This window comes from Echiichthys vipera (assembly GCF_963691815.1).
Source record: "Echiichthys vipera genome assembly, chromosome: 19".
Lineage (NCBI taxonomy): Eukaryota > Metazoa > Chordata > Actinopteri > Perciformes > Trachinidae > Echiichthys > Echiichthys vipera.
The window spans coordinates 7,167,774-7,178,705 of record NC_139844.1 but is presented as its reverse complement, the minus strand read 5'-3'; positions in this window follow the sequence as shown (position 1 = coordinate 7,178,705).

The window sequence follows — 10,932 nt, the reverse complement described above, 5'->3', positions numbered from 1 at the left end:
AGTTAGCTAAAAGTATAAACACTTGAAGTAGCTAAAAGTAGCTAAAAGCGAGTAGATGAAATAGGTAGCTCAAAGTAAACAGTTAAAGTAGCTAGTTAAAAGTATAAACAGTTGAAATAGTTAGCTAAAAGTATACAGTGACAAGTATCACAAGATAGTTAGCTAAATGTAACAGTTGAAGTAGTTTACTAAAAGTAAACAGTTGAAATAGTTAGATAAAAGTATAAAGAGTTAAATAGTTAACAAAAAGCATAAACAGTTGAAATAGTTAGCTAAAAGCCTAAACAGTTAAATAGTTGACAAAAAGCATAAACAGTTGAAATAGTTAGCTAAAAATAAACAGTTGAAATACTTAACTAAAAGAATAAAGAGTTAAAATTGTTAGCTAAAGTAATAGATAAACAGTTGAAATACTTAACTAAAAGAATAAAGAGTTGAAATTGTTAGCTAAAGTGATAGATAAACAGTTAAACTACTTAGCAAAATGTATTAAATAAACAATTGAACTGGTAAACTAGAAGTAATGGATAAACAGATGAACTAGTTAACTAAACATTATAGATAAACCATTAAAATAGGTAACCAAAAGCATAAACAGCTGGTTAAAGGTATAAATATTTGTAGTGGCTAGCTAAAAGTCAATAGTTGAAATAACTGGCTAAAAGTTTACAGTCACAAGTATCACAAGATAGTTAGCTAAATGAAACAGTTGGAGTAATTTACTAAGAGTAAACAGTTGAAAAAGTTAGCTTAAAGCATAAACATTTGAAATAGCGAGCTAAAGGTTGATAGTTGAAATAGCTAACTAAAAGTAAACAGTTAAAATAGCTAGCTAAAAGTATACAGTTAAGATAGTTAGCTGAATGTAATAAGTTGAAATAGCTAGCTAAAATTTTAAAGTCACAAGTAAGATATTTAGTTAAATGTAAAAGTTGAAATAGTTTACTAAAAGTAAACAATTGAAATAGCTAGCTAAAAGTATAAACAGTTAAATAGTTAACAAAAAGCATAAACAGTTCAAATAGTTAGCTAAAAGTACAAGCAGTTAAATAATTAACAAAAAGCATAAACAGTTGAAATAGTTAGCTAAAAACATAAACAGTTTAAATAGTTAGCTAAAAGTATAAACCGTTAAATAGTTAGCTAAAGGTATAAAAAGGTAAAATAGTTAGCTAAAAGTAAACCGTTAAAATAGTTAGCTAAAAATAAACAGTTGAAATAGTTAGCTAAAAGTAAACCGTTAAAATAGTTAGCTAAAAATAAACAGTTGAAATAGTTAGCTAAAAGTAAACCGTTGAAGTACTTAACTAAAAGCATAAACAGTTAAAATTGTTAGCTAAAAGCATAAACAATTGAACAACGTAACTAAAGGCATATGCATTTGAAATAGTTAGCTAAAAGTATAAACAATTGAATAGTTTGCTAAAGGTATACACAGTTAAAATAGTTAAATATATCGATAATTCCAGTATTTATTAAAAAGTAAATAAAATGTCGTAGGCTACACCATAGACATAAAGAGTAGACGCCTCATCGAACGTTGGGCCTATTGGCGCTGACGAGCGGTGGAGCCGCCATCTTGGCCCGGTCGCCCGCTCCACTCAGTGTAAGGACAGGACACGGTTCAGCGTATTTTAATATTCACAGTGGGATTAACAGTAATAGAATATTATGATATATGATATATGTGATGTATGATCGGTGTTTTACAAACACTATAAATATAAACACAACAAGAGAAATCATTTATAGAGTATTAATAGGCTGTATTTCATACATGAATACATAAATCTCTCTCTCACTCACTCTCTCTCTTTCTCTCTCTCTCTCACACACACACACACACACACACACACACACACACACACACACACACACACACACACACACACACACACAAACACACGCAAGCACACACACACACACACACACACACTCAGAGAAAATTAAAATACATATAAATCAAGAGTATCAATACAATTAGGTCAGAGAGAGAGAGATGACATTTTGGACACATCTAAATACAAGTCAAACAGACACACTTCCATTTAAAGCACTAAAAAAAACAAGAGCCGAACCCTATATGTTTATAAATATTTAGAAATGATCCATGCTCTGCCAGTCGCATAGTCGTGGTAGTGGAGAGGAGAGGGAGGGTCCACATTTGAGCGAGTGTGTGTGGTATAAAAATATATATAACATTTTGTTAAATCGATCATTTTCACACTGTTTTGTTCTTGCACAGTTACCAATTTGAGTGTAGCTCTAATTGGTAAAGAAAGTGATGTTGTAGGAGTACTTTGTATAGTATCTAAAATGACTGTGTCCTTTGTTTTTAGGCAAGGTCTAATTATGTGAATGTCTTCTTTATTACATATTTTAATTATGTAGTAATTGTATTTAATGTGCAAACAAAAACACGGGGCATAGTTCAGTAATATCCATTTTAAATTATACAAACCATTTAAGATTTTTCCTTAGTTAAATAAATTTATGATTTTTTCTTTTCAGACTGTTTCAACTTCTGTGGTACAACTGAACTAAAAAAGCCTGGACTCATCAGTTCTGGTTTACAAACATGTGACGTTCGTCCTGCTTTAAGTGGAGATGTGGAGAACCAAGTAAAAATGTGTGGAGCATTTAGTTCAGCTGTGAGAATATCGGGCACAGAGTGGAAATACATGTTCACGCTTGCCTCGTAAATCTCTAATTCATTCTTTATAATAAACCCCACATCATGTTGCTCCTGTTTGGTGAAACAGTTTAACAGCAAAGGATATTGATCAGATTCTGTCACTTCTCCTTTGATAGTCTAAACTTTAAAAAAAAAAGTGACATGACATGAAAAATGATCTCATAATTCATGTCAATGTCATGTTCAATATTTAAAAAAACAAAACTGAGAATATCTGAGGTGACCTGAGATGAACTGTCTCTGAAGTGTCTTCCTCTCATGAAACCACAGCACATCCTCCGCTGACCTACTGCTGGAAATGTGCAATCCATTTACACTAGACCACATGTACGACAACCCCTCTCCTCCCTGCTTCTCCTTTCATATCTACACAGGCTTGCACACACACCTCATGCCGGGGGGTGAATTAACTAACATTCCCACAGAGGCTAATCTCCACGCCTCTACTGTGACAAGATAATAATAATAAAATAAGGGACAGCAGCTCCTCTGGCAGCTAAATATGTATCTACCTGCCACAGCCTGAGGGACTCACTATAACATTCAAAAATGCATGGATTTATGTATAATTGTTTAAAATTGTACTGTACCGTACTGATTATGAATTGTAATATTGTAATATTAGATTAGAGCAGGAATACGCTGCACAGTGCTCTGGCATCTTGTTCCTTCTGCTGCTCAACTCATAGGCTCAACCAGTCACTCATAGAACTTATCTGGGAGAAGGACCGATCCAAGATGGCGGCCGCATTTCTCGCGGCCCAACGTTCGATGCGGCATCTACTCTATATGTCTATGGGCTACACACCAACTTACTAGAAGTTGAGATCTGGGAACAGGGAGACACTCAGAGGTCAGAGGTCAAAGGTCAAAGCGGAAGCATGTTTCAGTTTCACTGGTACACTGGTGATGACCTTGTTTTCTGGTACATTCATTGTCTGATAGACAGAAATGTCAACTAGTTTCCATGTTCAGTGAACTCAGTGGAGTAGGCGGATTCAGAGGTGTCCCCACAGGAGACTGGGATGGTTTGTGTCAGGAGGCCGGTATTGTTATAATGATGTCAGAGTGTAGGGTGTTATTAAAAGCATTGAAGACGAATGCATCATGAGACACAATCAAAATACACTGTAAAGACTCCCACACTGACTTTGAAGGCATCGTTTTTAATGCAATGTTGCCTCCTTTTGGATAATTTCTGCATTACACTTTTTCAACCTCAGTGCAAAAATCAGTGAAATCTCAGCTGTCATTGAAATAACTGTTAAATGTGGTGGAATTTACTTAACATTGCAAATCTGTATTTACAGGTCTATGTAACCTTTATTACAAGAGAGTCACATTGAGATTAAAACATCTTTTGCATGTGAATCTGTAAATTAACAATCATTTCCAAGGTAGTTTCCATCCATTCATTCATCTTCAACCGCTTATCCCGGGGTCGGGGTCACAGGGGGCTGGAGCCGATCCCAGCTGACATTGGGCGTGAGGCGGGGTCCACCCTGGACAGGACGCCAGTCTATCACAGGGCACATAGAGACAAACAGAGACAGACAACCATTCACACCTACGGGCATTTTTGGAGTCATCAATTAACCTAACACGTGCACGTCTTTGGATTGTGGGAGGAAACCGGAAAAAACCCACGCAGACACGGGGAGAACATGCAACCTCCACACAGAAGGGCCCCAGCCGGGATGCGAACCTGGAACCTTCTCGCTGTGAGGCGACAATGCTAACCACTAGAACAACAGATAAACAAAATAAAGGTTTATAGAAAAGAAAAGAAAGAAAAGGTAGAATGTCTTTTATCATGATTAGATATCAGACATTATAAGACACTGTACCTTCTCTAGTTACAATAAAAAATAGATGAAAAATACAACTTTAAATGTATTCAGTGAAACTTCAGGAAATAGGCCTAAATGAAAAAATACCAACTAATAATCATAATAATAATAATAATAATAATAATAATAATAATAATAATAATAATAATAATAATAATAATAATAATAATATGTAGATATAATAATTTGTTTTGCTAGTGTATTTTCCATTATTTATTAAATCAGATCAACTTTATTTATTTTTCATACACCTCAGTAGCACAAAGTGCCTCACAGAGAATACATTTATGCCTTTCCTTCTTTATGAATTTCCTTTTCAGCTTAAGAAATATGTTATAAAAAATGAACTTTAATGCATTTTATTATATTATATTATGTTATATTATATTAAAATGACTAAATTAAATACTAAATGAAGTCATAAATAAATCAAATGAATGAAGTAGAATGATATTGAGCTGCAGTTCGTTAGAGGGACAGCAGGGGGAAGTCTGACCTCAGGGATGTTTGTCTCATTGAGGTCTATTTATTGAAGATTCAAGATTCAAGAAGCTTTATTTATCCCAAGGGAAATGATTGTGCAACAGTTTCAATACAAGGGTGGGAAAGGATCAGAGTGACAATAAGCATAAAAACATAAATCAAATAAAGCTAACGTAAAATAAATCAAACAATAACTAAATGTGACAGAGTGCAACAGACATCGTGGTTAAACGTAGGTTTATACAATATACAACAATACACACCGTGCAGTTTAGCAGCATATTGAAATAAAATAAATACAAACTAAATAAGTGATAAGGAGGGATAAGTGATAACAGTGTTAAAAATGTAGCAGCATTTCCTACTGAACTAAGTTACAGTACAACTAAATAGCCTTTAAGTGTGGGAACCAGTGCTCCACACCACTTTTGAATCTGGTGCCCATGCTATTATCCAGCTGTCCATCTCAATCTGCAGTCAGCTGCTCTTTTTATGTGTGCAGACGGGTACGGCTGAGGATTTTACATCCTCAAAAGACACTTAAGACAGACAAGGCAATCACCTTTAAAGGGTTTCAATGCTTATGGAGGATGTATTTGTGCCCATGGAGCAATTACAAATGCACTTGTGATGTGTGTTTGTAATTTTAAATCTATAAAAAGGATAAACATATAAACAACTGAATATTAAGAGTTACGAAAGAGTTACTTTTTTAAAATATTAGTTCTAATAATTTCATTTAATTGCCTCTTTGTTATTTGCTTTTTCATTTTATTAGATATTTTGTATTTGCGTTATGCATTGCATTTATTTGATTTATTTATTATTTTCAAGATTTGTTATTGTCATTTAGATTCATTTCATTTGCATTTTTTTTTTCCAGCATTTCTTGATTTTATTTTTAGTAGATTTTGTATTTTTTGTTGTGTTATTAGCATGTGTTTATTTTTTCAAATGTATTATTCAGTTTATATGAGGCTTCAACTGAATCTGGGTCCCATCAATAACTATTGTTTCATTGTATTGTTGTATTTAATTTATTATTATTATTAGTTGCCATATGTTTACATTTTTCATGTTTATATTATTTTCATTTTATATTTTATTTATGACATTTTATTGTTATTTGAACTACAGTTTGATTTTGTACAAATACATTTATATTGATTTCCTTTTTTTCCCGTTAGGTTTTATTTTATTATTAAAGGACAAATCAACTCTGGGTTTTTGTTGGGAGCTGGTTTGTGTGTGTGTGTGGTCATGAATATAGAAGACAGTCTATTGAAGGCAGCAGTCTGAATACCATGACAACTCCCAGCAGCCTCACATGTATTCCCTGCTGTGTCTGTGTGTGTGTGTGTGTGTGTGTGTGTGTGTGTGTGTGTGTGTGTGTGTGTGTGTGTGTGTGTGTGTGTGTGTGTGTGTGTGTGTGTGTGTGTGTGTGTGTGTGTGTGTGTGTGTGTGTGTGTTTGTGTGTGTGTCAGGCCATTATAAAGTGTTCAGGGGGAATAAATGGGATAAATGTGGAGGCTGTGCGGTCTTTGTGGCCGTCGGCTCGTCGTGTGTTTGTTTGCAGAGTTCGACCACCCAGCAGGACACACACACACACACACACACACACACACACACACACACACACACACACACACACACGCACACAGAGTAAAAACCAGACATACAAACCATGCTATAAAAATGTCCCCAAAAACAAGAGTAATCCTCACGACGTCTGGTGAGGAAACAGTTTTTTAAACATTTAAATCACTTCTAAATTCATTTACTCTCATATTTAGCGTAAGCCTCATCTGTTTCATTAAAAAATGAAAAAAAAAACGATGTTCTTCTCAGAGCAGATTGTCAGAAGGATGATCAGAGCTCTAAAATCAAGAAATCTTCTCTTAATATCTTGACGGAACTTGAATTTCACTGAGAGCCGTTAATATTTATGTTATGTTAAGATAAGGACCCAATAAATAAATAAATGCTGCGTACTTTAACATGTCTGATGCGCTCAAACACAATAAACATGGTAAGATAAGCTTTCGTTTTTGTTTTGTCAGTTTCATCAACAGTTAAAGAACAAGATACAACATGTTTGATTAGTTTTGGAGTTGTTGAAAGGTGTATGTTTGTTCTCTTTTGATGACGCTAGCAGATGACAGCGCCCAGTCTTTGTGCTAAGCTAGGCTATTCCCATGGTAACGGTCACCCGGACCTCTTGGCGTTACTTGGTGAGCTATAGGCAACAAAACTACGTGGTTATGTTTAGGAACAGATCATTGCTTTGGTTAAAACACTAACTTTTAAGTGAAGAACGTTGACAACATAATTCAAACAAAAAAACAGTCACTGTTTACTTTTGGTTTGACACAAGACACGAACACTGGTCTCCTGGGTAAAAATCCTGCATGTTTGGACCATCCACCTTTATACTCCTGGACAAATTGTTGAAAAACGTGTGCTAAAGTGCCCCCTAGGAGCCAAAACGCATGCTAAAGTGCCCTCTAGGAGCCAAAACATGTGCTAAAGTGCCCTCTATGAACTAAAACATGTGCTAAAGTGCCCTCTAGGAGCCAAAACATGTGCTAAAGTGCCCTCTATGAGCTAAAACATGTGCTAAAGTGCCCTCTAGGAGCCAAAACGTGTGCTAAAGTGCCCTCTATGAGCCAAAACATGTGCTAAAGTGCCCTCTTCAGTGGTGAGGATGCGCTATATGAGCCCTTTTTGTCCTTTTTGCCCCTGCCCTTCAGAAAGTCTGTGCACACCACTGTGCCCTGGGTAGCTGTGATTCTCTCGGCCGCTGTTTTAAACACGGGGAACACGTTGTTTACGTTGTGAACTCACATTTATCTAGGTGGTGAGTTTCAAGCAACAAATCCTGATTAGTGTTCGAAAAAGATCGTGGGCAGGTGTTGTGGAAATGGATTCTTCAATAAAGATCAACAAACAGGATCAGCTGTTTCTCCGTGGTTTATTTTGACAAAGTATTTTCTTCTGCAGACAAAAATACGTTCACCCCTGCTTCCTCACAAAACCCAGAGTCTAGCAGGAATGACACCGAGCCAAATCGTGCCCAGCCTTTTAGAGGAAGAGACAGGACGCTCTAAGACTTGGTTGGGTGACGTCTTTAGACCAAACAAAAACATGCCTCAGACATTACAATTCTGAACATTCTGAACTTCTCTCACCACAACGTCACTAACACAGAGTGCAGATGCACACATATGCCATTATACCATCAAAGTTAGTTATTTGCGTTATCCATTAAGAAGGTTAAACAGAGGAGACACTGAACTGTGTCTGAACTGACAAAACTATAATTATGAATTACAAATATCCAAAATTTCTACAACACAGGTTATAATAAATGTGTTTGTAACGAAACTACCACGACACACGGGACGTGAAACGTGATCTCTTGGGTGAAAGTCTGATGTTTCCTGGAGCTCTTACTCTGGGTGTCTCACCGCTGACGAGTGTATCGTTTGGAGCCTGGTGCGTTTGCGTCAAACATGGGGGCTGTGACAAAATGGCGGAAACCTGACGTCCTGAGAATTAGAACGTCCTGTTCGGCCTCCAGGAAGTGCGGGCGCTTTGAGGCCTTTTTTACATAGTGGCCAAAAGGCGGAATTACACATTTCAGGTTCTTCACATGAAATACGTGAAAAAAATACTTTTTCTCATTGACTTACATGCAAAAATACTTTTTTTCATTGACTTACATGCAAAAAGAGACATTTGTAAATCTGTGGGTTACAACCTCCTCGAAATGACTTGTTTCACTTATTCAGAATTTGTCAAACGTTTTTTTTTGTTTGTTTAATATCTTTATTAATTATTAAAGCACGATTAAATCATTGAATCCCCACTGAGGTTAGCCGGAGCTCCTCCTGCTCTGTGGACCACACAGTGAGGACGCAGTGTGAGTCATCCGGGGATCTTTAGATGGAGCAGTTGCACTTTTTTTTTTACAACACAATAGGAGCTAAATGTTGTTTTTCCAGATGAAACTGATCACTGTTGGAAACGACGGCTCTTTTAGTTTGCACACCCTGAAAGTGAAGCAGCTAAAAGGAGCTGAGCCGATGGATTTGCTCATTTACGCCTCAGCTTTTCCTGCAGAATGTCTTCCGCAGGCTTTTATTAATATTTATTATACTTCTGATTAATTAGGAACAGGTCATGGAGAGCTAATGTTAGTGAGCTGCAGAGATAAGTTCTCTTAATAAAGGAAAGTGTGTGTGTGTGTGTGTGTGTGTGTGTGTGTGTGTGTGTGTGTGTGTGTGTGTGTGTGTGTGTGTTCAGTGAGTCCATCAGCTGCTGTGCACACACTGTGAGTGTTTGTTGGGAGGATTATCTGCAGTCAAACGCTCATAATTATCTGAAACGTTAGGATTTATGAAAAGTGTGTGCACACTGATTAAATATAAAGCTTTAGTTTGACTTTGTGTTGTTTTTTTACCATTAAATGTTATTTTGTCACTTTTTAAAAAGGTAAGAGGCCATTTACATGCAGTATTTATTCATTTTAATGTGAATTTGTTTTGTTATGTTTACTTTTACAAATTAGAGCAAACGCATGGAGGAGATTTTGTCGCCTGATTCTCTATTTTTCAATTCAGTTTGTTCAAACTTGACACATTTTAGAGCCTTCAACATGTATTTTCTGCTGTATGGAAACATTTAGGAGGTTTCATTCAGAAAATAAAAGGATCCTATAAGAAAAAGGAAACCAGTGAGGGACAGATTCTCAGTGTTACTGAAATCCGTCAAATTCATATAAATATGACTCAATTAGAATCATAATTGGTCTTAATCTCATGTAATCTTGTTTAAAGTGTTCATTGATTGTGCTTTTATTAGTAACTGTGTAAATAAATCTCAAAGTTATATCACTGCATATTTATATTATTCAGTTTTGAGACTGATACTGATTTTAGTTATACAAATACATGACACATTATCTACATAATGTATTACAAACACTGAGAAAATAAACATTAAATAAAAACGAAATACATGTTCGCTATCACTTAAATGTTGAATATTTAAATAACGAATACATACAAATAAAATAGCTAAATGTTACTGTATGTTCAGTATCAATCAGTTGCCAGATATTTAAATAATACATTAATAAATAATGAAGTATAAATAAATACTGCTGTATGTTCAGCATCAGTTAATTGCTTAATATTTAAAATACATATATACCTATATGACACCATTTCTTAATCAGCCCATGCATCGATTCCTGCACCCTATGTTCTGTAAGAAAGGTTTTTATATCGGCACATATTAGAAAAAACGGATGTGTCTGTGATAGACTGATGATATCGACTTAACGATATATCAGTCTGACTCTAATTATTATGTTTCCAGTTTTGCAAATCACTTTCGATATTATTATTATTATTATCATTATTATTATTATTATGTTATTTCAAAGCAAAGAGACTTTGGTGGAGACTTTACTGTTAGTCAGACTTTAGATAGACGTCTCAATTCATCCACAGCTAACTCACTTTAAATATCTTTGTGAAACCACGCGAGACTAAAGATAAACAGGAAGAGGATCAGTGACTCTAATACATGTAAATGAGTGTCTAATCCTCCATCATTAAACATGCATCTCCTCCCTGAAGCTCCGCTGCTCCCGAGGTTTGTTTCTTTTTCACACCCTCTACCACTTGACCCACGGGACCCGCCTCCGTGTCACACACACACGAACACACACACACACACACACAGACACACACACACACACACACACACACACACACACACACACACACACACACACACCGTTAAAAAGACGGAGGACACACTCTCTTAATGTCTTCCCTCATGTATTTTTCATGCTGTTAAACCCTCTCCGCTCGGCCGGTGCAGCTCCGGGCTCCC